Raw genomic sequence first — 27,744 nt, 5'->3', positions numbered from 1 at the left:
CTCATATCCTAAGTGTTAGCTATTGCTGTTTTTGTCATTAGAGCTGTATTGTTTATGTGAAAGGCTAGTTTGTCTGTAAATATTACTATCATTAGGTCAAAATCAATAATATTTAGACAGTCACTATTTCTGGACATCTGAGTCTCTGGGATCTACTACCACAGCTCACCTAGAAAACAGTGGTCAGGTTGCATATACCATACCTGCAGGAGTGAGAGCCCAAGCCCCCCTGCAACTTGGCTGTTGAGAGTGCCATTTCTGGGCTCTCCTTCTGCTGAATGTCTCTCGGCAGAGCACTTTAAAGCAGCGGAATGTGGAAAATGAGGCTCATTCTGCTCCCTTTTCAGGGCTGTGGGAGTTCTAGTTACAGTAATTGATAGTTGGTAACGTGCAGGGTCCACTCGACTCTCTTCCATTTCTGCCCAAGCCCCTGCTCCTGCTTGATAACATCTTAGTAATGTGCCTCATATTTGATGTTCTCCCACATGGCCCATTGCAGCTCTCATGGTCTGCAGGCCAGATGCAGCCAGCATGGGAACAGCATGGCCCAGAGGATTGCAACTCAGTGCTATCAATGGGATGCCAGAACACAAGGACCAGAGTTCAGAAACCTGCTCTGGCAGTCTGCTCCGAATGCCCATGGAAGACAACATGGAGAGGGGGCGGGGGGCGCTGCCCTCTGCATGACTTTTCTAGGAAGAAAGACTCAAACCAAGGGGTGTGGTTGGCCCAGAATCAGAACTGCTTTCTAAGCATCCAACTCCATGGTTTCTTCTTCCTCAGAGTTATTTCCCCCCTTGAAGAATATAGAAACATCTGGCTCATTTACCAAGTCCTCTGGCAACCTCTGAAATTTCTAAAGCAGAATAGCTAGCTAGATACATGAATTTAAAAAAAGTCTAAAAATAAATACTTCCACCTAAAATCAGAATTTGCACCTAGAATTTTTCTCTTTCTCTCCCTTTTCTTCTACCTCTTTCCGCCCCACTTTCCTCCTTGTTTTCCTTCCACTTTTTTTTTCTCTCTACTTACCTCTTTCCATTAAAAAAAAAAAACTAACATATCCATTACCTATGTATTGACTGTCTGCATTGCATCAGATGCTGTGAATACATGGGTGAGCAAGACAGACACTACCCCATAGAACCTAATGTGTATGTGTGTTGGGGGTAATCTAATAATTTCAAAAATACATAGTTATATACTAAGATAAGTACCAGGAAAGAAAAGTACTAAAAGCCAGGAACATTTATAAAGGGAACCTGATCTGGTCCAGGAGTTGTAGGAAGGCTTTCCAGGGCGTGTGGCTCTTGAGCTTTCCTCTGAAAGATTAATGGGGCTAACAAAAAGTGAAAGAGCAGGAAAGTCATTCCAGGAAGAGGAAATGTTCTGCACCAATATCATCAGATGGAAGCATTACATGTTCAGGACATTAGAAGGAGTTTTATTATAGATAAGTCAGAAGAGAAGGAACACAGTATTCCATTGGAGTTATCAGTTAGTTTAGTGTGGGAGATTTTATGTATGTATTGAACAAATCAAAGCTTTATCTAAATAGTTTTTCTAAGTTATAAAGGAAATATGGGTACCCTCAAGGCTAATGTTAGTGGTAGGTAAAATGAATATTGGTTTTCCTCTGTTTAGTGAAATAAGATAGATTATAGTATTCATAAGGAATTCTAAGTAAATTTCCTTAAAGAGGGTCGGGCAGTTCTCCTGACAGTTTTCTTTCTTCACAGGATGGGGAACAGGGAATGAATTAATGGTGAGGTTTTAGTGTGAAATGAAATTGTGGTATTTACTAATATCTTAATAATATTTTCTTAGTCTTTTGATACTCAGGCCAACCATATACAGGATATGATCTGAGTATTCAAGGTGTCGGTAACCCCTATTTATCCTTCAGAGGGAACAGCATTGTGGAGAGATGGACTCAAGCCCCCAATATACTGCCCTATTATTTATTTAAATAGGCACTTTTTGTCTAAAAAGAAAATGTTCATAAGTCTATTAGGAGGACTCCACGGTTGGTGGAAACAGTTTCTTCTCCTAATTTGTTTTCAGGCCTTGTTTGCACCCATGATTAACACACTGTCCAAAGTTATCTGTGCACAGAAGACGTTATGAGCCCTTCCTTAGGAAACTCCTGGAAAACAAGGACATAACTGAGCAAGAGGAAGACAGATATAAGAAACAGGGATTCCACACAGGAAAAAAGCGAAGACAAGTTTCAGGATAAAGGTCAAAATAGCATCCAGATGGCAGCAGTACACTGGCACAAACAACTTGCCTGCTTGAAAATGTAATCCTACCCTGATACTTGATTGTTAGCTTGGCTGGGTATAGAATTCTAAGTTGGAATAAATGTACCAAATTAAATAAAGGATACGGCAATCAGCTGGGGGTTTGTGCCTGTGTCTCTATAGCACTGCTCCCTCTGAAGAATAAATAGGGTCTAACTCTGCCTTGAATCTCTTGTTTAATCCTGTTTCAATTTATTTCAAAGGAATACATTTTTTGAAGATGTTGTTGCTTTGTATTCTAGATTCCAGTATCCTCAAGAAGTCCAAAAGGATGCTAATTTCCTTATCTTTTCTATAGGACATTTTTCTTTTTGTCTCTGAAAGTTCATAAGATCTTTTAATCCCTAGTGTTCAGCAATTTCACAGTAATAGATCTAGGAGTGGTTTCTTTTCATCTATTGTACTAGTAGTCAGTGGGTCCCCTCAGTGTTGGAATTAATTTTTTTTCAAATTTTCTTGAATTCATGAATGATCCTCCTCCACCCAACCCCTGGGTTTTCTATGTGCATCTTTTTTTTTTTCATTCAGTACTTTGTTATTCAGATGTTGAGGATCTTGTGATGAATATTGTGAATTATCTCACATCCATGCCAACCTCCTTCCAGTTTACCTTTGTGTACTGCAAGGGCTAGAAGGATAGGCACTGTTTCTAAGATCTTTTGCAGCTAGTGTTCTGAATGTGATTTAGATTTGTCTGTACTTCTTTCTGTTCTGTTGGCAGGTATGGCCATGGAAGCTTTTTACTCTGGGACAGCATTAGCAGGCATCCCAGTGTTTGGTCACTAGCTCTGTGAGGTCAAGAAGCGGACTGCTTGCCATCCATTTTGCTTGTATGGATTGTGGCAGGCACAGCCTGACTTTGCAGTCCATAGCAATACCTATGACTCCCTGATCTTGGCAGCAATAACATGCTTCTGGAATTAGTGGCTCTAGTGGCAGTTTGCCACTTCAGGAGGCAGTCTCTGGATGTTAGAAGAGGTGAAGCTCCCTTTGTGGCTTAGTTCTCTAGTACAGTTGGGGAGTTGTACTGAAAGCTCAACTTCAATGTGCTTCTTTAGCTGTCTTAGAGATTATGTTATTTAATGTATTGTAAGAAATAATTTCTGCTAAAACTAAATAACATGAATTATTTTCTCTGCAAAGGATTCTGATTAGTATGACTCTCCTAGATTTATTCTTCTAATTTCTTTTTACTTTTTTCCTGTCTTCCAACTCTATTTTTGGGAGGATATTTTCTTAACTTTAGTTTCTAACTTTACAGTTGAGTAATTGAGCTTTACAAATTCATACACACACATACATATAATATGTAAGTACACTTTTTTCTTTTCTGGGTATTCTTACAGCATCCTGTTTTAGTTTTATGAATAGACCATCCTCTATTATTTTCCTGAGGGTATTAATGATAGTCGTTGTTATTGTTGTTGGTTTTAAGTTTTCTTCCCCCTGCATAGTCCCTGTATATTCCTGGTTGCTTTTGATAGTCTGTTTAGGTCTCTGACTTTCATACTAGAGACTTGGCTCAGTGATTCTTGGTGGTCGGCTCATATTTTAAGAAGAGGACCTTAAAAGTCAGTTAGAAACCCTGAGCATGTCATTGGGTGTTGTTACCTGGGACTTCATGATAAGGTGGCCTGGCTGTGCTGTTTAATGGGGAGGCTCCTGATGTCACCCTCTTCATGGTTTTCTCCTTGTCCAGGTTAGATTCCCCAGGGAAGGATTTTTCTAATCTGCCTATAAAAAGTATAGTCTGACTGCCAGGGTCCTGGGAGCTAAATACAAAAAGAGGAAAGGGGGCGGGGTGCTCTAAACAAGTATGCAAATGTTCTCTTTGAAGAAAATAACAACAGTAATTATTTTTAATACATTGCCACTACCCTAAACTGTGGCTGGTACATAGAGGGTTAGAAAGGTCAGGAACCTACCCATAAAAGCAGGGAAAGGGATTGGGGCATCTAAATATTTTCTTGAACAGACTTTGAACCATTCTGTTTTTGTTTTCTTAGAATTTTTCTTTTTTTTTAGATGGAGTCTAGCTCTGTCACCAGACTGGAGTGCAGTGATGCAGTGTCAGCTCACTGCAACCTCTGCCTCCCAGATTCAAGTGATTCTGTTGCCTCAGCCTCCTGAGCAGCAGGGATTACAGGCAGGCACCACCACACCCAGCTAATTTTTGTATTTTTGGTAGAGATGGGGTTTCACCATATTAGCCAGGCTGGTCTCAACCCTCTGACCTCATGATCCGTCCACCTCGGCCTCCCAAAATGCTGGGATTACAGAGGTGAGCCACTGCACCTGTCCCATTCTTTCTATTTTAGCTCTGTCTCACCACTGCTTCCAAAGGTAGTGATGATGCCTTAAAATCCATAGATTTGGGGAGATTCTTTGATATATATTGGGTGGGTTGCTTTGTGGCTTTTCCCTACTGCCAGCTTAGGTTTCAGCTTTCTTGTGCCTATTTGGGTCATTAACCACCTATCCATTTGCAATATAGCTTGCAAAGTTTTGTCGATGTTGTGTTCTCTTCCATTTCATTTGTCTTTGGGTTTGTGCCTTTAAAAGACAATCTCCTTAGTCACTTTAGTGAGGTTTAAGAGAAACCACAAGTAAAGGCATGTGTTCAGACCATGGTCTTGACCTGGAATTTGGTTAACTTTTCTATGAATCATGAAGAATAGAAGTATATTGGCTTTGCTTTCCTTATCATCACGTGATTAATTATTAAAATTAATTGTGGACTATATGTCTTTAAACTGTGTATTAAACTTAATTTTGTATGAGTGTGTCTAAGCTTAAAATAGAATGGAGAATAGCAAAAATAAAGAAATGCAGTGTGTCCTAAAAATATGAAGTAATTTCCTTCCCTCACTGCTAGTAGTACTTGTATCAAGCTGCATTAGCACCAGAACAGTATTATTTACACTGATTTGACGATACTTAGTGGGAAGCATGTGCAGTCAACATCTCTGCCTTAAACCCCTGGCAAAGGGAGAGGGGTGGGTTTTGGTTTTTCCTTAGTGTGTTTTATGTGATGGTAATTTATATTTGCCACCCAAATAGTATACTTTTGGGGCATTTACTATTAGGGAGTTGTGGCAACTCAGAAATGATTTGCTTGAGTTCAGTGAAACCTTTCACATCAGCACATTCTCACTGTTCTTCATTCCTGGTGCCTACAGCAAAGATTTAATAAGCCCTGTTTGCAAAACAAAAAGAGAAAAGAGTAATGGCTCAATGGAAGGCTCCATTAATGTTTCAGACCACTGACTGTTGAATCCAAATATAGATTTTAGGACGAAGGGCTGAGAAGAGTGAATTTCCTCTAAAGCATAAACCTTTTCATCTTTACTATGAGATTAAAATTGAATCATGAAAGTGGAAAAATTAATCGTTGGGAATGTGTTCTAGGTATGATGCTTACCTTTTGATTAGAATTCCTTAGTTGCTAGTGATAATAAATTAACAGAATTTTGCTGATTTTCAGGAAAAAAAGTAAGGATAAATACATGATTTGCCTTTACCACTTTTTATAAAAGTCATAATGAAATAAAGCACCAAAGGGTAGAGAAATGTTATATGTAGTATAATAGTTTAGGAGGCTTTTCGTTAAGGCCTTAACTATCAAGAGCTTATACATTTCTGGAAGTAAAATAATACCTTTCCTGCCAAAATACCTTCTCATTCATGCTTTGAGCCCTGATGTCACTTCCGGTAGGACAGAAGCTAGATGAAATTCTGTAGTTCCATGTTTGTTGTTTAGAAACTCAGTGCAAGGGATTGCATGCCTCTTTTGAGAGGGTTCAGGAAGTAGAAGGCATAGCTCAATACTTGTGGATTGGATTCAGGAAAGAAACAGCAAGATATTCTACAGTGCTGGACTAGGAGTTGGGAAACTTGGATTTTAATCTGGATTTATCTGCTCATTAGTTGCAAGTCCTTCTCAATTGCTTTATTGTTGTTTTTTAAAATTCTAAGTTAGCTAAAATGCATGTGGCACAAGAATAATGTGATATAGAATGAGAGTGTTACTTTGAATACCAGATATAAGTTCAGACTGCACGAAGTGTTGGCAAATGTATAAATAGTTAAAGTTAATGTGAAATGACAAGTCATAAAAGGTGAACAGAATTGTTGGCAATCCACAGAATAGTCAATACCACCAAATTCCAGAATAAAATAACAAGAACATGTAATTTGAATTGTTGATGAGTTCTAGATAGCAAAGATTTCTCAGAGGTGGTTATTATGATAACCAGCATTTATTGAACACTTAATGTGTCAGACCCTGTATTAAGGTCATTCGATGCATTATCTTATTTATAATCTTTATAATAACTTGGATTTATAGTTACTGTTATTATTCCTATTTTATAGATAAGAACATGGAGGTATAAAGTATCCCAACCAAAATCGTACAGATAAGAAATGGCAGTTCAGGCACTTGTAGCTGGTTCTTTTTGACTCCAAAGCAAGGTGTTTTTAACCACTAAGTAATATTTCAAAAATTGGCACCAATTGAGAATTACATCAGAATAAAATATCAGAAATAGCTAATGTTTTCCTCCTCTTTTTTGTGAACTCTAAGCGATCGGGGCAAGTAGAAGTTTTGCAGGTCATATACAAAAAGTGTTGTCGGAGTGTCCTGCCTTGAAGAAGATACTAATCTAGCTGAGGAAGTGGGGGATTAAGCAACTGCATAAGGAGACCAGACAATGTGTAAACATAGAGAAAGAAGCTAGGCTTGTTAACCCTGGATAAGTGCAAATTCATGAAGACTAAGTTCAGATATCTGAGAATTGTAAATGAAAGGCAAACCAGATTTGTTTTCTGAGACTCAAAAACCATATTCATATATTCCTGTACATGGAGTAAAAGGGCATCCATCCACAAGCAGTAGCAAATTTTCTGTTACTAGGTAGCATCATGTCACATAGATGTCAAGCACATGGCCAATGTTCTTTAGAGTTCTTTTAACCTAAAAATATAGATTGAAGATATTTAAATCAGTTTGGACTAAATACTGAATGCATGGGGAGGATTTCAGGGAGAAGGCAAACCTTGAGCTGATAACTGAGAGAATGGGTGTCATTCATCTGTGGATTGTTAACAAGTGCAACTGTTCTGACTAACAGAGAAACTAGAAGAACCAGAGCAGTGCCTGAGTTAATGATTTGGGGCAAGTTTGCCCTTCTCTGGCCCTTGGTGACCTCCCTTGTGAAGGTAGGGGATTGAGTGTGATGGGCTTTAAGGCCTGTCTATCCTAGGTACTCTCAGAGTCCTGAGGTGGCTCTCCATAGCAAGCCTGCCTGGCCTTAGCAGTTTACCCTGTGGCCTTTGGATATGCCAAATCTTGAGTACAGGAAAATAGACCTTCTTCTTAGAACACTTATTTTGGAGATAGAGGGGCTCATCACGGCATGAAGACTGACTTTTTTGGCAATACCTGGAAGAGGTGGCAGACACCTCAGAGAACCTCTCAATTCCAACGTATCAGATATGTTTTGTTTTTAAAGCAACATTTTTGAATTAAAGTAAAGAATAGAAATATCACAGAAACTTCATGGTCCTCTTAGATTTTCAGATATACCCCCACTAAGTTTTATTTTACCCAGAGCAGGCAGGTGGAAACCTTGAGACATTTTCCTTCTAAATAAGTGTATCATCCTTGCTTCTTGATTTTTCATGGCTAGGCCAGAACAGAGCACTAATGGGGAAGCAGTGAAGTTTTGGAAAAGCTAGAAAAGCAGTCTCTTGTGTTTCCTGACAAACCTGTGGAATGCTTCCTTATGTCTTTCATCTTCAGAGCTTAAAAAGTATTTATTTCTCATGTGACTTTACACATAAAGGCAAAAACCATGTCAAGGCACAGTGAGAAGCTTTAGAATTAAGTATTTCATACTGAATGTACCTGTCATGGGGCAAAATATATAAAAACGGATTCATAAATAATTAAATTATTAATAGGGTATTCATAAACATTACAGATCCATATACTTTACTGAATATGTGCATATTTTTGGAAAGTTAGCATTGAAGATTGATTTTCCAGAAGAACTACTTTGGTGCCAAGTCATTCTTTGTGTATGCTTGGGGAGAAGACACAGAGGCACAGTCTCTGAAACGCCATGTCAGCGAGTGCCGCCCATCTCGCACTGACTGTTGGTTCAGGTAGGCAGTGCATTGGGGTTTTTGTTTGGTTTTTTTTTTTTAATTGCTTTTGGAAAGTGAGCTATATTAGAATTACTGTCCCCTGGAAAATGAATCAAACTAGGATTCCTTTATTGTGTCATTGAAATTTAAAATGAAAATTTGTTGTTTCAGAAAAGGAGATGTTGGTACGTTCTGTTTCTGAATTTCCATTATGAATGGAAGACTGAAATCAGGAGCTCTTTGCAGCTGTGCTTCAGGTCATTTTAACCAAAATTCTTTACAGTTATATTTGAAGATATGAATGTGTTTTGACAAGAGGAAATTGTTATATTTTTTTCCTAGTATACCTTTTAAGGATTAGATTAGTCTGCAACCAGTCCCACTCCACAGAATGTAGGTGGCTGATGGATCCTTTGAATCTTTTTTTTTTTTTTTTTTTTGAGACGGAGTCTGGCTCTGTCACCCAGGCTGGAGTGCAGTGGCGCGATCTCGGCTCACTGCAAGCTCCGCCTCCCGGGTTTACGCCATTCTCCTGCCTCAGCCTCCCGAGTAGCTGGGACTACAGGCGCCCGCCACCTCGCCCGGCTAGTTTTTTGTATTTTTTAGTAGAGATGGGGTTTCACCGTGTTAGCCAGGATGGTCTCGATCTCCTGACCTCGTGATCCGCCCGTCTCGGCCTCCCAAAGTGCTGGGATTACAGGCTTGAGCCACCGCGCCCGGCCGATCCTTTGAATCTTAATGACTCGCCGAAGCCTTCTTTTTCTTTGTCTTCTGAATAAGATGTGCAGAGATAGCTATACAGTTACATGCTGAAAATTGATTATGAAATTTCTTAAAGAGAAGGCAGCCTTTAATAAAATAGGGGTTTTAATATGAAAGAGGAGATTTAATGTTTTTAGTTGTCCCTTATGTTTAAACCTTGTTTTAAAGATAGCTTGTTCTTTTGTTTGCCAATTACTTAAGAGCATGTGTTGTAGGAAACTTCCAATTCAAAACATGTTTTGAAAACATTCTTTGAGGAGGATAGTCTGACATTTCCATTCACTTTTGCAGAAGAATCCCAGGGGGATTTAAACACTATAGAAGAACAAAACCTGGTCAGTAAGCCAGATCTCAGAACCAAAACTTCCCAGTGGAAACTCTGCTGACTAATTCCAGCCCCGTGATTCCAGCGGGTCATTTTTCTGTAATAAACAGAATATCTGGGAAGTTTTTCACATCTCATAGCCATCTTTGAAAGTATTCAACGTGGGTGCTTTAGGGACCAAGGGGTTTCCATATCTAGATAGTTGGAGATTTAATATTTGAGGCTTCTACCATTCATGAGCACTGTCTCCATGGTTTATGGCATAAATTTTTGTGGTTTCCTTGATCACAATTTTTTACCAATATGATTTTTAATTACCAAAGTAATAGTGGTATACTTGATGGGATCCCGGAGTAGATAGAGGACATTAAGTAGAGACTAAGGAAATCTGAATAAAGAATGAAGTTGATTTAATAATAATGTATCAATATGGATTCATTCATGGTGACAAATGTTCCTTTACAGCTTTTTTGTTAAATCTAACCCTATTCTAAAATAAAGAGTGTATTTTTTTAAATCATGCTTTTAGCAGTATTTCTCTACTTGAGAATTACTCTGTTTACAGAGAAGTAAACAGTCAGAGGAACACCATATCTGTGTGTGTGTTTGTAGTTATAAGTATGAGACATATACACATATTTTTTCATAATTTACTTTTCTAAATGAACATCTTTCCATGTCACTAAATATTTTATAGCATTATAGTTGCATATTTAATTATGTAAAAATAAAACAGAATGCATGTAACTAATCCCTTTTATTGGAAACTGAAGTTATTATCCATATTTCATTATTATAAACAATGTCATGACCTAACCATGTAATTAAAGCTTTATTCACATTCACTATTATTTTCTCAGGAGCAGTTTCTAGAAATGATATTACTGACTGAAAGAATTTGCAAAGTTTCAAAAGTGTTGCTAGCTTTTAGATGCATAAATTTGAATTACATATCAAGTGGAGCTGATTATCTATGAACAATTATATGAACAAATAAACTTACAGTGGAGAGTTGGTAGGCTAGAGCTAGGCTGATTTAAGGGTTCTATCTATCAATGAATTTATTAATTTATTTATGAATGTATGAAGCCTTGCTGAGAATGACTAGGGGTGGAGTAGTGAACTAGAAGAGAATGACCAAATAAATAAAGCCCCAGGGAGGCACGTGAAATAGAAGTGAGTGGACACAGGTCAGTTCAGGCTTGAAAAGAAGCAGAGTGCTAGAAACACAGCAGCTCTGTAGATGGGTGTACTCATCTCCTGTTGGGTCCAGTGAGGAGATACACAGTTCTGCTTGAGCTTCAAGCATCGCAAGGTTAAGGAAGTCAGGACCAAGTCCCATAGGCATGGGAAAGTCCCTCTTATGCTCAGTCACCCAGAAGAAGGGTAGGCATTGATGGGCAGTTCATGTAGGAACCTGTCTTGAGATAGGTTAAGATGTGATAGTGAGAAGAGGGCCCTGCCAAGGTATAGGAAGGAGAAAACCAACATCCTGATTTGCACCTCCCAGTCTGTAGGCCACTGGCCTCCAATTTTGGGCAAATTGGAGGGGATCTTCCCCATTCATAGAGATATTCGTAAATCCATCCTGCACATCTTTGCTCCAGCCAACCACTAGCCCCTGTACACACAGTTGCTCTGTATTCCCCACCCTTTTGGCAGCTACATTTCAGAGTGATGACTGGAGCTAGGCCTACTCCTAACATTGTCATTATTCTTCCCAAGCAAGCCAGCCCAGATCACCAGCTTCTTACAAATGTATGCATGTCATTGCTAGGAACAGTCCTCATGTGATTTTTCAGTCTGTCCCCCTGCCTTCAGGGAGGTTAGGTAAACTCCAGTCTAGCACAGCTGCCTTCATATCATGACTGACTATAAATGGACTTTCATAGTAAGTTGTGTTTTTGTATTCAAATACACTAAATTTATGAATGTCATCTCTGCTGTTTTACTTCAGCTTGTCATTCTTACCATTTTCTTGATTCAGGTGTTTTCCCACCATACAGTTTAAATGCCTTTTTCGTGGTATTTTGAATGGTGTCTCAAATACTTGAGTTATTTTCTCAAGTCTATTCCCTAGACAGGGATTTGCTTTTCTACCATTATTTAAAGAGTATTCCAATGTAAACTACATCTGTTTGCTGGCTCCCTGGCCACCCACCATGGCCTTTAGAAAGTGAAGATTCAGGAAGTAGTGGAGTTCCAAGAAAGTGTAGAGAAAGCTGCCTCTGACTTTTACCCTTCAATTAGTGGCCCACAAACACTGAACACAGCCTGAGCCTTTCCCAGAATTCCCACTGTTCTGTTCAGATTTGTAGAAAAAAAAAAAAAAAAAACCAGGAGATCAAACCTCTAGACAGCTCACTGGAGGTAACATTACCTGCAAAGTAAGGTGTATGGGGAAGCAAGTAGATAGCAGAGGAATGAAAAGTGTGTGAGAATAATGCTTTCAAAACAGTAGGATAGTATCTGAAAAGTATCCTTGGTTTCTGGATTTTCAAAACAATGAGAAAACCCAGTTGCAGTGGATGAATGTCGGAACCTTATGAAATGTGACTCATCTGACCTTTCAGAGATTGGAACTGCCCCACAATGCTGTTCTGATAACTCTTCTTCTCTGCCCTCTAAAGTCCCTGCTTCCCTTTCTTTCCTTTTTAGTACCGGGGTATACAGAATCGATTCATCATCATCATCAGTTCATGACATGTTCTCATCATTGATCCATGGCATGGCCTTCTTTTTCTATTTGGTCATTTAAAATATATGTCTCTTTTATTGTATTAATGGGAACTGGGATGTTTCCAGATTTTTGTTCTCATGTCTCCCTTTACCTTTCATTTTCAATACAGAGCCCAAATACTCAGCACCAGGTAGCAGGAAGCAATGCATCATGTACCTGGCCTACAGTTTCTGCACTAGAGACGTGGTCCTTTTACTGACTTCCTGTACGTTTCCTGGTTATGACCCTCCCCGTCCTTCAGAGGGTCTTCCTCTCTATGCACATTGAGGCTGATAAGACAAGCCTCACTTGTACCCATGGCACAATAAACATGTGGACATGAAGTAAGCATTAATGTACTCCCAAGAGGTTGGGAATGGATTTTTCACTCTCCGGAAAATTTTCACAATCTTCGCTCCTGTGCCTAGTTGCTATGTTTTTTTGTTTGTTTGTTTTTGTTTTTTTCAACGCCGGAAGCAAATTCCTAGTGGTGCCTAACTAAGGAAACTTTCCGCTGGTTTCTCTGGAGAATATTGTGAACAGTATAGCGAATTAGTAAGTACGTTTTAAAATGTTTTCCCAACACCCTTTAGCATAAGACAACTTGGGACATGACAAGGAGAGAAGACAAATGTCAGTTCAGTAATTAATGTCACATCTTAGTCTTTCACTCACAGAGGCAGCCAGTCCCTTCTTAGACTACATGACTGTCGAACATAGGGGTAGAAACAGATTCATGACTTAATAGGTGATGAAAGGGAGTATACACCAAGAGGATGAAAAGGAGCAAGAAACAAATCATCTCTGGGTTGCCCCTGTATTGGTGGTGGGTTCGGAGCAGGCAGCCAGACACCCTCCACGGGCATTTGCTGCCCTCTGTCGCCTCTCAGGAGCTGCCCTACCACTGTGTGGGAATTGTTATCTCTGCTTGGCTTTTTATTGTTCACAGGGGGCAAGTCCTGCCAACCAAGATCCTGTTTCTCTTTTGTAAAAAGAGTGCCCGGAGCTTAGAGAAAGAAAGGCTATGTGGAAAGGCAACAAACATTAAAAGGAGAGGAATAAAATGGATTCTGTCAACTTGTTTGTACAGTTCCTCTCCTTTTTTCCTCATCTCTTCTTAAAATAATTGGTTTAGGACCATAATAGAATTGCCATCAAACAAACCCTGAGAGTCAGTTATCTTGGATGCAAGCAAGAAAATAAAAGTGTACCAAATGAGATCATGGAGTCTGAATGAAAAGAAATATTGATCCACACTGAGAGCCAGCCTGGAGCAGGGAGGAGAGCAAGAAACTTTTTTATCCTTTCGATCAATAATATCTTGATACTAAGTATTTATTCCTGTATCAAAATGGATTACCGGAAAAGCTTTAGGGTACAAAACTCTTTACATATAACTTTGTTCTTTTCCTTTTCTTTTGTTTAAAGAAGGAAAACTCCTATTATGCTTTCATCTTCTATGTAATAAACACATTTATATATTGGGCTGTAAAGGAAATACAAATGACCATAGCAAAACCTTTTTTTTTTTTTTTTTTCTGAGACGGAGTCTCGCTCTGTTGCCCAGGCTGGAGTGCAGTGGCACAATCCCGGCTCACTGCAAGCTCCGCCTCCCAGGTTCACTCTGTTCTGCCTCAGCCTCCCGTGTAGCTGGGACTACAGGCTTCCGCCACTGCACCCAGCTAATTTTTTGTATTTTTAGTAGAGACGGGGTTTCACCGTGTTAGCCAGGATGGTCTCGATCTCCTGACCTCGTGATCCGCCCGTCTTGGCCTCCCAAAGTGCTGGGATTACAGGCATGAGCCACCACGCCCAGCCTTTCATATTATTTTGTATGTAATATTTGATTATTCATTGTTTGATAGGAATGATAAATTCAATAGATGAAAATTTCCTTCTTTTTCTTTAAAAGGAAGCTATTTTTTTCTCTATTTTGTTGACATGGCTCATAGTTTAAATTCACCTGACCATTTGTTTTTGTTGTTTATTTTCTTAGACTTCATGTATTTTTATCATTTTATAGGCTATCAATTGGCTTTCTAGCATTTACTAATTTAAACATATTTAAGGCACGTGGTCATTCAGGTCAAACACCGTATAATGAGAACTTTAGGTACTGTGTTCTTTTATAGTAATTCTTTATAGTTCACAGTTTTGTTTCAGTAAGAATAGGGAAAGGCATAATAGCTCTCTATTAATTTGCATTGCTGACATAAATCGTTTACACAGATTCAACTCAGCGTCAAAGAGGAAAACATTTAGTGAATTTTAGACAGAAGAACAGCTAATGAGGATGAAATGTGTGTTGTGGTTGAATGTCCCAGTGTGTCTGCTAAGAAATTCAGTTTAAGAAAAGGCCATTATCCCATTGTAGTGGTGGACTGAAAAAGATAAATAAAAATAAATTTAAAAATAAATAAATAAGAAAAGGTTATTAGATATTTTAATTGATGTCTTCTCCCAGTACTGGATCAGCTCTCTGAAAGGATTGAAGGTCACATGTGAAATCTGTGGTCAACAAAAATCTATGGAGAATTTGGTGTAGGATAAAATTCGTATCTCAAATCAGTGAGGAAAAGATAAACTGTTAATGGTGTTGGAATAACTAAATCACCATATGGAAAAAATAAAGTTGAATGCATACATGACCCTACTTCATAAATTTCAAACAGATGAAATATTTAAATATTAAAAAGTCAAACTAGAAAAAATTTTTTTTATTATTATTATACTTTAAGTTCTAGGGTACATGTGTACTACGTGCAGGTTTGTTACATATGTATACATGTGCCATGTTGGTGTGCTGCTCCCATTAACTCGTCATTTACATTAGGTATATCTCCTAATGCTATCCCTCCCCTCTACCCCTTCCCCACAATAGTACCCGGTGTGTGATGATCCCCTTCCTGTGTCCAAGTGATCTCATTGTTCATTTCCCACCTATGGGTGAGAACATGCGGTATTTGGTTTTCTGTTCTTGCGATAGTTTGCTGAGAATGATGGTTTCCAGCTGCATCCATGTCCCTACAAAGGACACGAACTCATCCTTTTTTATGGCTGCATAGTATTCCATGGTGTATATGTGCCACATTTTCTTAATCCAGTCTGTCACTGATGGACATTTGGGTTGATTCCAAGTCTTTGTTATTGTGAATAGTGCCGCAGTAAACATATGTGTACATATGTCTTTATAGCAGCATGACTTATAATCCTTTGGGTATATCCCCAGTAATGGGATGACTGGGTCAAATGGTATTTCTAGTTCTAGATCCTTGAGGACTCACCACACTGTTTTCCACAATGGTTGAACTAGTTTACAGTCCCACCAACAGTGTAAAAGTGTTCCTATTTCTCCACATCCTCTCCAGCACCTGTTGTTTCCTGATTTTTTAATGATTGCCATTCTAACAGGTGTGAGATGGTATCTCATTGCGGTTTTGATTTGCATTTCTCTGATGGCGAGTAATAATGAGCGTTTTTTCATGTGTCTGTTGGCTGTATGAATGTCTTCTTTTGAGAAGTGTCTGTTCATATCCTTTGCCCACTTTTTGATGGGGTTGTTTGTTTTTTCAAACCAGAAATGTTTTAAGGCAGATTCTTGGCGTGGGGAAGGAGTTCCTATCTACAACTGAAAATCGTGACACCATAGAAGAAAACATTGATGAATGACTATTTTTTTAAAAAAAGCATAACAAAACAAAACTGCCAAAATGTCATGGTGCAAATCCTCATAAGTCAAAAGACAAATGACATACTGGGAGAATACTCATATCACAAAGGGCTAATCCCCTTAGAATAGAAAAAGCCACTAGAAATCATTAAGAAAAAGATGGTCAACACAATAGAAAAATGGGCAAAAAAAAAAAAAGAACAGATAATTCACAAGAAAATAAATACAAATGGACCTCACCAATAATAAGACAAATGCAAATTAAAACTACACTGAGATGTAACTTCTTATATCTCAAATTGGTAAAAGCATAGCTTGACTATACACTGTCTTGGCATGTATATGAGGAAATAGATATAGATTTCTGGTGGGAATGCAAGATGTTACATTGCTTATAGAAGGCCAGTGGTAATATTTATTAAAATTACAAGTATGTTTGCTTTTTGAATGTGTAATCCAATCCACTTCTGGAACTTTATTCTCAAAACATACTTGCAAAATTAGTTATGCAGCATTGTTTGCAGTAGTAAAGATTAGAAACAACTCACTATCCATCAGTGGGGGACTCGTTAAGTAGTTCATGTTTCATCCTTGGAATGGAGTAAATGTTATGCAGCTATACAAAGTAGGAAGAAGTTTGCTGTGAATTTAGATTTTTTCTATGCATCTTGAGGAGTTCCCAGATAAAATAATAAGGAAAAGAGGGAAGGAGGGAGGAAGGAAAGAAAGAAAATGTATATAATATACTACCTTTTGTGTAAGAAAGGGAGGAAATGAGACTGTCTGTTTATTGTTATTTCCATGTAAAGAAATTATCTAAAGGTATACAGGAAGGCAGGGGAAGAGGAAAGGAAAGGAGTAGATGGACACAGAGATGGGAGTAAGATGTCTCAATATGTTATTTTTTAATTGTGTGAAAATGTATTATGTGTTTAAAATAAAATTTAAAAAAGAACAAGTAGTCAGCAGGCACTGGTAGCATTTATAAAATGGTTTTGAGGTCTTTGAGTACAGACCATCATAAAAGAGCCATTGTATTCAATTAGCAGATGTCCAGCCAATGTCTACTGGATGCCCCAGTGAGTGACCAGATTTCTATTATATTCACAGATGTTCTTTGTTTTGTTTAACCACACTATATTAATAAAGCTCATACTTCTTAGCATTCCCTATAAGCTTAAGCAATACTGACTGCAATTAGGCCAAATATATACCTGCTGAATTGAATTCTTCAAAGTAGAGTTTTATGATAAGGTAAGCCAAGCTTAAAAAGTGAAATATTTTGATAATCCCTGGCATGTAAGAAAATTTAAGAAAACCAACCAGGCTCAACATCTTCAGCTCAAAACACTACTTAGCTGTGTGTTAAATTATAGTGCCAAAATTCATTCACTTTCCATTTGCATCTGATTCATCATTGCTCTAATTTTTAATGTTCTTAAACATTACCTGTTGAAGCTGTTAAAATCCAGTAAGTGCCTTCGCAGACCCAATTAAATGCCCAATTACCAATTTTAGGCTCTTGACTTACATTTTAAAATTAAGTGAACCTCGCCCTGCAGCTGAATTGCTAATAGATAGCAGATCTCAAGGGAAGTAGATTCTCAATGTTCTCTCTCAGGAACATCGTTTGCACAGTTTAAGCAGAAACACAAGTACATCATCGCTGCTTCTATGTCAAACCCCTTGTGCTACCCCACACTAATGTGAGTTATAACTATGGGTGTCCTTGCAAGAAGAGGAAGGAGATTGAGGGCAAACACGTGTTGTCAGAGCCTGGGCAGGGGCACTGGAATAATTTCCTTTTCAAGAAAATAATAGTGCCTTTGTGTTGAGGCCAGGAAACAAGACGAGGAAGTTTGGAGTTCTGCTTTTCAATATAAATATGTATTTAACAAGATTACTTCCTAAACATTAAGTTTGAGCATAGAGTATCCAGGATTCTTGGCCAGGATATGAGTTGTCTTAAGATTCATCCCAGGTCAAGGCATTCTAAAAGAAATCAGCTGCTCTCTGGCTGGTTTTATTTCTGTACCTGTAAGGTGGGCCTTCCCCGGTTAGTAGGGTTCCTCTTTTTAGTTATGGAAGCACAAGGGTAGTTTCAGAGTTAAATAAGATCTGCCTTGCTTCTCTTTTCCTTGATCCTTATCAGCCCTACCCATCCTTCCAGCCACAGCCCAAATGACACTGCTTTCATAAAGAAGCTGCCCTGCATCCACCGAAAACCCACCTCTCACCCCACCCCTCCACTCCGTTTGGTGTTATACACTTGTAGCGATAAGAAATGCACGTTGCCGTATTTATCATATCCTGCTGCTATTTCAGCGCTTAGGGACTTGTTATTTCTCTTCTGAAATGTGAACCCCCTGATGAATATGACTGCGCTTCAATCACCTTGTACCTATTAACACCCCTCAACTCATTTCCCCTTCTTCCACCCTTACCCCTTTGTGTCACTTTTCCTTCAGTATGCACACAGTAAATATTTTTTGATGAATGTTATTTGTGCCATCAGAATTTTCCAGAATAGTCACACTGCTTTATGATTCAAGTGTTGGCAGTTTTAATTCCTCTTAAGTGAAATAGAAAATTTACATAAATGTCTCATATTCGGCTATGATTCGCTCCAGGGGAATTTAGGAAAGTTATGAGCATAACATCTTTCCACTCCCAACAGAATAGCTTTCTCATAGCATGAAGCTCCTTCCTGCCAAGAGTCCTCCCCTTGCTACCCCCACCCCAACAGTTCATCTGGCAATCTCTTTAAGAATCTCAAATGAGTCCTAAAACAATGCCTGGACATAAAGGTTGAAGATTCTCTGTGTGTTGGATGTTTTAAAATGAATAGACATTATACATTTTCAGCTTTTATGTAAAGATCAATCATACTGTTTTTATCCATAAAATAGTGTTCTGTTTCTCATTTTATCAGTGAGACCTCCAGGCTTGAGAGAAGGGCATCACAGCATGCAAGATGCACTTCTGTGACTCATAGAATTGTGGAAGGTCAAAACTAGAAGGCGCTCTTAGGGTCTTTCTCATCTGGTTTTGTCCTATGAATGATGAAATTGATACCCAGACAGGAAAAGACACATGTCTGAAATGTCCATGGACAGGCAGGCAGAATGGGCACAGGAGCCCCAGCCTCCTGACTCCTGGTCCGGGGCTTTCTCTCTGATGCTTCCTCCCTGTTAGAGTTGTTGCTGTTATTCAGTTAGCTGCAGTCAGTGCTAATGGGTACAAGGGTCATTCCCCATGTAGAGCAGCTTCCTTTGCAGAAGGGATTGCTTAGTTTCTAGGCCAAATCCTGTGCTGTTTTGGCCCATGATGGAGCAGGTGAGGAATGATAGGGTGATTTGATAGTAGAAACATTGGCTTCCACTGGAGAGCCGTTTAATGAGTATGTTCCCACTGACAGGGAGTCAGGAAGGAGCGTCCCCTTCCTCTCAGGAGACAGCTGGTCAATGTGTAATTCTTTGAAAGAGCTACTATATAGTTCTGGGACCCCTGCAAAGGGACCTTGTCTAAGACTCCCAGCAGGAAACATTTTATGTATTCTCACATAAATTTCCTTTTACTTTGTTGTCTCAGCAAACAACTTTTTTCTCATATCTGAAAAAGTCACTTAATTAGCTTTATTCTTTGAATTACAATGACCTTCCACCTGTGACAATGCATGGACCATCCTAGCTTTCTGCTTGGCTTTACGCTTTGGTGAACAAAGCGTGTTTACATTTGGGAGTGATTTGGATTCTGGCTGTGTTTCTCCAGAGCCTTTCAAGGATAGTGGCTGAGACGGCATGGATGGGATGGAGCCTATAGCATAATGAGGTCTGTACCTGTGGGTGGAACTAGGGCAAGGGGCTTTCAACACTCCTCTTCTGAACATACTTGAGCAACACTTTATGGAAATGTTGATTGGAAATGGAGGCTAATATTATAATGAGTCCCATAATACAAATGTGAAATTAGGGCATAAGCACTGGATATCAGAATCCGAGTGATTATCCCTCTCATCTCCCTTGCCCCTAGCTTTAATAGGGATGCCCTCCCCACAACACTCTGCCCTCAATTCAGACAACTGGCCAGAAAATATTCCTTGTACCCTCAAAAGGAGGAGAGGGAGAATGAGAAATTTTCCAAGGAGAAAGCAAGTGGTTTTTTCTTCCTCCATCTCTTAAAAATTGCCATTACTTAAAATTTGGAAGTTCCCATTTGGTATGCTCAGTGAATACTAACTTTAGTTTGTGATACTACAAATGCTTCCCTTATCTCATGTAGGGCAGCAGAATTGACAATGAAGGGCTTTTGCACCTGCACACCAGCAAAAGAAGGCACTTGTCTATCCAAGGTGGGCACAGTGGTCTATGCATTGTTATACACATTGTCTTAGGAAAAGAGTGTGCTCAGGAGTTCAGGCAGACACAGCCACCTTCAGTTACGCTTGGACACTGTTCCTTTGTTCTTCTCCTACACCCTCATTGTTACCATCAGTCAGAGAAGAATGAACCAGGGTGCAGACTTTCATCTGCAAAATGAATCTCCTTACAAAGGAGTCCTCAGGAAAAGGGAGAAAGTTAGTGGTTGTTGTCTAACACTAAGGCAGAAAAACAAATGTCGCACACAGAAGGCAGTGACCGTTACCGTACTTCCTTCTATGGGGACACCACAGTGACTTCAGTCCAGAGATAGAAGTCACTGTTTTCATTGTTCATTTCTTAGAATCCCAAACCAATCACGTCGTAGCCATTTCCACTCTACCTTTTACTTGGTTGCCTCTGGAAATGTGGCTTTTTCACCATTCACTGGGACATGTGAGAGTGACTATTCTGTGTGTTCATTTCTCTCCCCTGAGGGATTCAGTTTCTTCTCTTTCTCTGAGTCTTTCTTCAGAACTTGCCTTCCTCTGAAAACTGCCCTGGCTCTTCTGGCTTGTTGAACCCTCTGTTGGCCCTGAACTACCATTTCTTGCTTGAATTTTTTTTTTCATCTAAATGTAACCTGAAAACCCTTGAGAAGAAGGAGTCCCTTCTTCTATTTTGCCTAGAATACCAAACTACTAATAAACAAGATCCTATTGCAAGGTTATCAGGGGATACATTCTTATTCGAGGGAGGCTTATGCATTCTGAATTTAGGATTTTTTTATAAATTCATGACGAGTTTGGCTGAAGCTTCCCTTTGCACCACCTGTAGGGCAAAAATACTTCCCAAGCAAATGAATAGAATGAATAAGATATGTACAAAAACAGCTTAACCTATTAAATTAAAAATAAAAAGCAACCTAGCAGTTTAGGACCAACCATTTACTTGCAAATAGTATGTTTCCTTTATGTTTCTGAATTAGATTCGTACAACAAAGTCCCAGAATGAATGTTACAGAGAAAAATTAAAAACGTTTTGGGAAAGGCAAGAAGTGTGAGCTGGAGTGCTGAGGAAAGCCATGTGGCAGAGGGAGGATCTAGACTTGGCCTGTGAAGGACGGACACACGTTAGATTTGGAGGAGGTGGCTGTGAAGGCATCCCAGGCTAAGAAGCCACAGGCAGCGCAGTGTGCTGATGGGAGGAACTATGACATGTGCCGGGTCCTGGAAGGAGTTGGCCACTTCAGCGGTGTCCAGCCTCTAATGGAGTTTGGTCATGGAGGTGTGGAATTGAAAGTGAGGCTGAATAGGTGAAGACCAGCCAGACATTGTGTATTTGGGCACAGTTGTGATGATCCATTACATTGCATTACTTAGAGAATCAAACCTTTATTTTTCTAGAAATAAGTTCTGTAATTTAGACTTGAACTATCAAGACTTCTGAGTAATTTTACCCATCAGAATAACATCTTCTACATGTGACAAGACAATTGACAGCATCACACCCTGAAATGGCCTTTGTTAGTCACTGTGTCAGTCACTTCCTCTAAGACTGCTTAGAATTGGCATGATTTTGCCAGCGCTTAGGGTTTTGTGTGATGGCCTATGTGTCTGCGCTATACAGGATCTCAAGTGCCTTGGAACTCCAAAATGTGCATGCCTAGCATTGTATGTTATCACTGATTTCAGGTATGAAGTCACAGCAGCTGAGAAAAGATTCAATAAAAAGACACTTGGAGAACTGTGGCCAGTTATCTTATTTGTAATTCCTGATTTGCCAATGTAGGTTTGCATTGCCAGGCTCAAATGCATTTGTCTTTCATCCTTTTTTTTGTTTTTGTTTTGTTTTGTTTTGTTTTTTCAGCCCAGAGGTCTTTTATTTTTATTTTTTTAACACCTATTATGCCATGAATTCATAGGGAATAGGTTCCAGCAGCTCAGGCTCCTTCCCATTGGTTCTCACAAAGTGTGCTTCTCTGGGTGGAGCAGGCTGGCGCTTCAGTTGAACCCAGGTACCTTTCTCTTTGGCTTCTTTCTTTTTCTGATCATTTTCCTTCACGCGTTTCAGGAAGCTGTCTCGGCTCTTAGAGTGCTTAATGTGCTCAATACGCACATTAATTCTCTTGGCAAGAATCTTGCCCTTAACTTGTTTGTTTACATCAATGCCAACAGCATGCTAACATTGTAGACTCTTCCAGTTTTGCCATGGTAACGCTTGTGGGGCATTCCTTTTTGAACAGTACCCATTCCCTTGATGTCTACGATATCACCTTTCTTATAGATTCGCATATACGTGGCCAAAGGAACAACTCCATGTTTTCTAAAAGGCCTAGAGAACATATATCGGGTGCCTCTCCTCTTTCCCTTTGTGTTCGTCATTTTGGCAAATTACTGGAAGATGGCAGTTCCAGCCGAAAGGGCTTTTTTTTGTATTTTATTTTGCATTTTACTCCTCAATGCTTATCCTCTGAGACCCATTTGGGTTTCTTATTCATACTAGAGTTTGTCTAGGAATCTGCTGATTTGCTAATAGACTAAAATTTCTGTTTGAAAAAGTAAGTCTTCATGGGAATTTTGGCATAGTTTAGTTTCTCTGTTTATTTGTTTAATATTGTTAGTTCCTGAAAAATTTTCCTTCTTTATAGAAGTGCTGGTACTGCTTAGTGCTAAGGTATGCAGGAGGCCTGGCAAAGGCTAATTAAGAAATTAGTCTGTTGGCCGTGGAGATCTGGGCCCATGGAGTCAGATGGAGGCACCAGATTGTTAGTAAAGACTCTCAAGCAGATGCATTGCTTTTGTGGCCTCACACATCCCAGAGAGGCAGATTCTTATAAAGTTACTAGCTCTGATGAGTCAGGTGAATGTTTTGATCCATGGTCCCAGGCAATGATATTTGAGTTTAGGTTATGGGAAGACATCAGAGTTCCTGAGTTAGTGATCTTCACATTTGGAAAATGTGCTCCATTCTTCTCACAAGCCATCCAGGCACCATCCAGTAGTGGGCCATGGCTTGAAAGCGGCAACGTCGCGCAGACAGTCCTTGCTCTGGAGAGGAGAGATTTTATCATTTGCTTCTGCAGGTAGTAAATATTCAGCTGGTTGCTGCTTTGTGAGTGTTCTTGTGACCTTTGCCCCTGACAGCATCCTCTGGCACATTCCTAATGTACAGCTTGATGAAGCAAGGCCTACAGCACATATTCATGGAAGTTACTCTTTCTCGATGGGAGTTATTCAAGCCATGGCAACTACCGGTTACACCTGCCAACAGACTTCACACAACACCTTTCATTTTTTAATCTTTTTTCCCCCGTGCCATCTTCCTACTTCCAACAACCTATCACCCAATATTAATAGTGTTCGTTTAATGGATATACTCACTATTGATGCTTACCGTGTGCAAAGAATTCTGCTAAACACCTCGCTCTACTTTGATTGGGAATGGGAGCTGGAGAAGGCATAGAAGTAGAAGCCATGCCTCTCCAGTGTGAAATTCTTTAGTGAGGAAAGGAAATAGCTTTTTCTGCCTTAAGCAGTTTAAAATGGGCTTCCTGCTATATGAAAATAGTGAAAAAAGAACATAATGGGATGCAAAATATTGGTGTGGCTTCTAGAGAAAAAAAAAAAAAACATGTTTCAAATGTCAATTACATTTTTCTCTGATCTCTTTAAGTATGTGGCCAAAGAATGAGCCTATAAAGCACCATGGCAGATAACAAGATGGCCATGAGCATGTAGCATCATAGTTTTTAAAAATTCAGGCATACTCAAATAGCAGTGCTGACCAGTCCAACTCTGAATGTGAACTTGTTGTGTTTCACATTTTTGTGATGTGTTTTTTTTTTTGTTTTTTTTTTTTTGAGACGGAGTCTTGCTCTGTCGCCCAGGCTGGAGTGCAGTGACTGGATCTCAGCTCACTGCAAGCTCTGCCTCCCGGGTTCAAGCCATTCTCCTGCCTCAGCTTCCCGAGTAGCTGGGACTACAGGCGCCCGCCACCTCGCCCGGCTAGTTTTTTGTATTTTTTAGTAGAGACGGGGTTTCACCGTGTTAGGCAGGATGGTCTCGATCTCCTGACATTGTGATCCACCCGTCTCGGCCTCCCAAAGTGCTGGGATTACAGGCTTGAGCCACCGCGCCCGGCACGTGATGTGTTTTTAAACCATTCCACTTAGATCTGAAAGGGGACATGGAGAGCTCAGCTAGGGTCAATGGAGGACCACACAGGTGGTGGTGATGGGGTAGGGAGTCTATTTAGGAAGACTAAATGAACCAGGACAATTTGAACATGAAGAAAACTGGAGACCGTTTAAATGACAGATTTCAAGAGTATGAAAATATAAGCAAATGCAAATGGCTGTAGTCATAACCTGAAAGAAGAGTTTCTTGTCACATTTTTTAAATATTAGGATGGGTTGTAAATTATTTTTATGAGAGTAAAAAAAATAACACTGGAATAATGTATCTTAGAAGGTAACATGCCCAAAGGTAACATGTGGAGTGGAGAATAAACATCTTGAGATATCTTCCCACTCTATAACTCTGTATTACCTTGATTACATAGGCAGAAGTACAAACTGTACATGTAAAATCAGTTAAATGAACTTTAATTATGTCAAATTGGTGTAATAGGCTGAACAGAACTTTAGCTTGTACATTAAAAGAATGCAAAACATTGCTTTTGAAGGAGCCAATAGAAGTTATAATTCGTAGCGTTTTGTTGATCTAAGGGCTTCACATATTTGGCCCCTCGTTAAGTACAGCTTTAAACCTAGTATAGGTTACCTTCCAATGCAGAGTTGATGATTTCTGCCTCAAATTTCAGTCAAAGTAAACTGAGGTTTTAGTTCCAAAATAAGTTTATGCAAAGGGCTTGAAAATTCAAAATTAGCAGGTCTGCTTACTGGCATGCATGATCCTTTGATAAATTTATTCTCTGCCTAACACAAACCATACTATACATAATGGGTGTTCCTGTTACTCATTTTTTTAATATAATGCCCTTACCTTCACAGTGGAAAACAGTGACATCCAGTAAAACTAAGGAACCATACTTCATAGTGTACACACCAAAAAGTTGGATAAGCACTGAGCTATATCCCTGAACCCCATGGAACAAAGTTTAGGGACCACTTTTAGTATTTATTGAGAGCAACAGCTTCTCTCTGTCATAGAGTAATGGCTCAATCTGGTGACTGTTCTCTTTAGATTGGCTTTATCAGAATAATCTCTACTTTAGGCCATAAGTCTGAGGGAGGGGACGATACCATGGGACAGGTAGATGGAAGTGTGCAGACGTCATAACAGCTGAGTTTTGAGAAGAGCAAGTGTTTTGGTAGTTGTGGCTCATCTCCGTAAAACAGTTTGTCCTCCAATTATGTTGCGATTTAGGCACAAAGTATCAGTGGAGAATTGAATAGAGAAAGCTGAGCATATCACCACTTATCCAGCACCAGAGAGTCGGGTATTTTATTTCTTTTGTTCTGAATCTTCATCAAGGCTGTGCTCTGGAAAGACCCCCCAGGGATTTTTCTTAGGAAGAAATCATTTACCACAAGTGGCATCATTTATTTTGGGAATGATTCATAGGCTGCCACATAAATACTAATGATGTGCATAACAATCTGTTTCACCTTGGTATCTGCACAGAAGTCACAGAGATGCCGGCTTTCTGTATGAGAGAAGCTGCTCTTTACCACATAGTGGGATTTGGTAGTCAGGTGTGCCTGCTTATTCTTTTTTTGTTTCCCCATATTGCCTTAAATGACCCTGGATTTAAAAAAAAAGAGAGAGAGAGATAGCCAAAAAAGATAGTGGGGCAGGTGAAATATTGCTAATCACAGTCACCAGTACATACAGCAAATAGATGGTTATTTCTGATCAGAATGGAGATATGTCATGTGATGCATATTTGAGTTAAAACTCTCAGTGGGGCACCCTACCATGTACCTGAAGAATGCAAAGACATAGTCTTGCATTTTCAGGTTATTTACAGTCTGATAGCACTGCAGGTAAATAAAAATACAAAGAATTATCTTTATTTTCCTGACATGTACAAAATATGATGTTCAATAAGCAGTGGCCTCCAATTCATTAGGCACTGAGGTACGAACATGCCTGGGACTTGGTGAGTGACCTTGAAGATTTTGGTCTGGAGAGTCAACTGCAATGAAGAGTGGGTTAGACTATCCCTTTTCTCTCTGTTTTTACTACTACCATCTGGTCTAAGCTACGGGCAGCACCTCTCTCCTGGGCTATTGCCATAGAAGTTCCAGAAGGGTTTCCCTGCTTTCTTACCCATTCCTGCCATGGCCTCTTTGACCTGCAGCAGTTGGAGAACATTTTTTATAATGCAGGTCACATCTTTGACTCCCCTGCTTCGTGTTTACAAAGCCTTGTTCACCAGTCTCCATAATCTGCACTTGCTTTCATCTCTGATTCCATGTATAGATATACCACAGTTTATCCATTTTCCTGCTGAGGGACATTTGGGTTGTTTCCAGTGTTTGGCTATGACAAATAAATCTGCTCTGAACATTTGTATACAAGCCAACGCTTGGTATCCTTAGTATTTTTAATTTAATTTTTAATAGTAGGTGTATAATATCTTATTGTGGTTTTAATTTGCATCTCCCTGATGACTAGTAATGTTGAGCATCCTTTAATGTGCTTATTTTCCATCCACACCTTCTTTAGTGAAGTACCATTTGTTGAAAAGACTGTCCTTTCTCCATAGCATTGCCTTTTCACTTTTGCTTATTAATTTAGCTTTCTTTTGTTGAATTTTGAGAGTTTCTAAGTGTATATTCTTGATACAAGATTTTTGTTGTTGTTTGTGTGTGTGTGTTCAGACAGAGTCTCACTCTGTCTCCCAAGCTGGAGTGCAGTGGCATGATCTCAGCTCACTGCAACCTCTGCCTCCCAGGCTCAAGCAATCCTCCTACCTCAGCCTCCTGAGTAGCTGGAACTATAAGCATGTGCCACCACACCCAGCTGGTTCCTGTATTTTTTGTAGAGACAGGGTTTCACCATGTTGCCTGGGCTGGTCTCAAGCTCCTGAGCTCAAGCAATCTGCCCACCTCAGGCTCCCAAAGTACTGGGATTATAGGCATGAGCAACTGTGCCCGGCAGATACAAGTTTATCAGATATGATTTGCAAATATGTTCTCACAGCTTGTGGCTTGTCTTTTAATTTTCTTAAAGAGAGTGAGTTTTTCATGAAGTCCTACTTATTAACTTTGTCTTTCATAAATTGTGCTTTTAGTGTTATATATAGGAAATCTTTGCCGTAACCCAAGGTCATAGTGATTTTCTTCTTTGTTTTCTTCTAAAAGTGTTGTAATTTTAGGCCTTTACATTTAGATATATCATCCATTTCGATTTATTTTTTGTGTATAGTACAAAGTATGAAATGAAGTTCCTCTGTGTACATGTGGATATCCAGTTGTTCCGGTACCA

The 27,744-nt window shown here is 39.4% G+C and overlaps 1 protein-coding gene and 1 pseudogene across 5 annotated transcripts in view; one reads left to right on the top strand and one right to left on the bottom strand.

The window, feature by feature from the left end:
• Nucleotides 1–27,744, top strand: part of STXBP6 (syntaxin binding protein 6) — a 256,535-nt gene that overhangs the window by 168,773 nt on the left and 60,018 nt on the right. The gene's annotated exons all lie outside the window — the stretch shown is intronic.
• On the bottom strand, nucleotides 22,167–22,711 carry LOC107130386 (large ribosomal subunit protein eL21-like; annotated as a pseudogene).

The sequence above is a fragment of the Macaca fascicularis genome, chromosome 7, assembly GCF_037993035.2.
Source record: "Macaca fascicularis isolate 582-1 chromosome 7, T2T-MFA8v1.1".
NCBI lineage: Eukaryota > Metazoa > Chordata > Mammalia > Primates > Cercopithecidae > Macaca > Macaca fascicularis.
The sequence above is the reverse complement of the archived record's forward strand: the minus strand, read 5'-3'. Positions and strand labels throughout refer to the sequence as shown.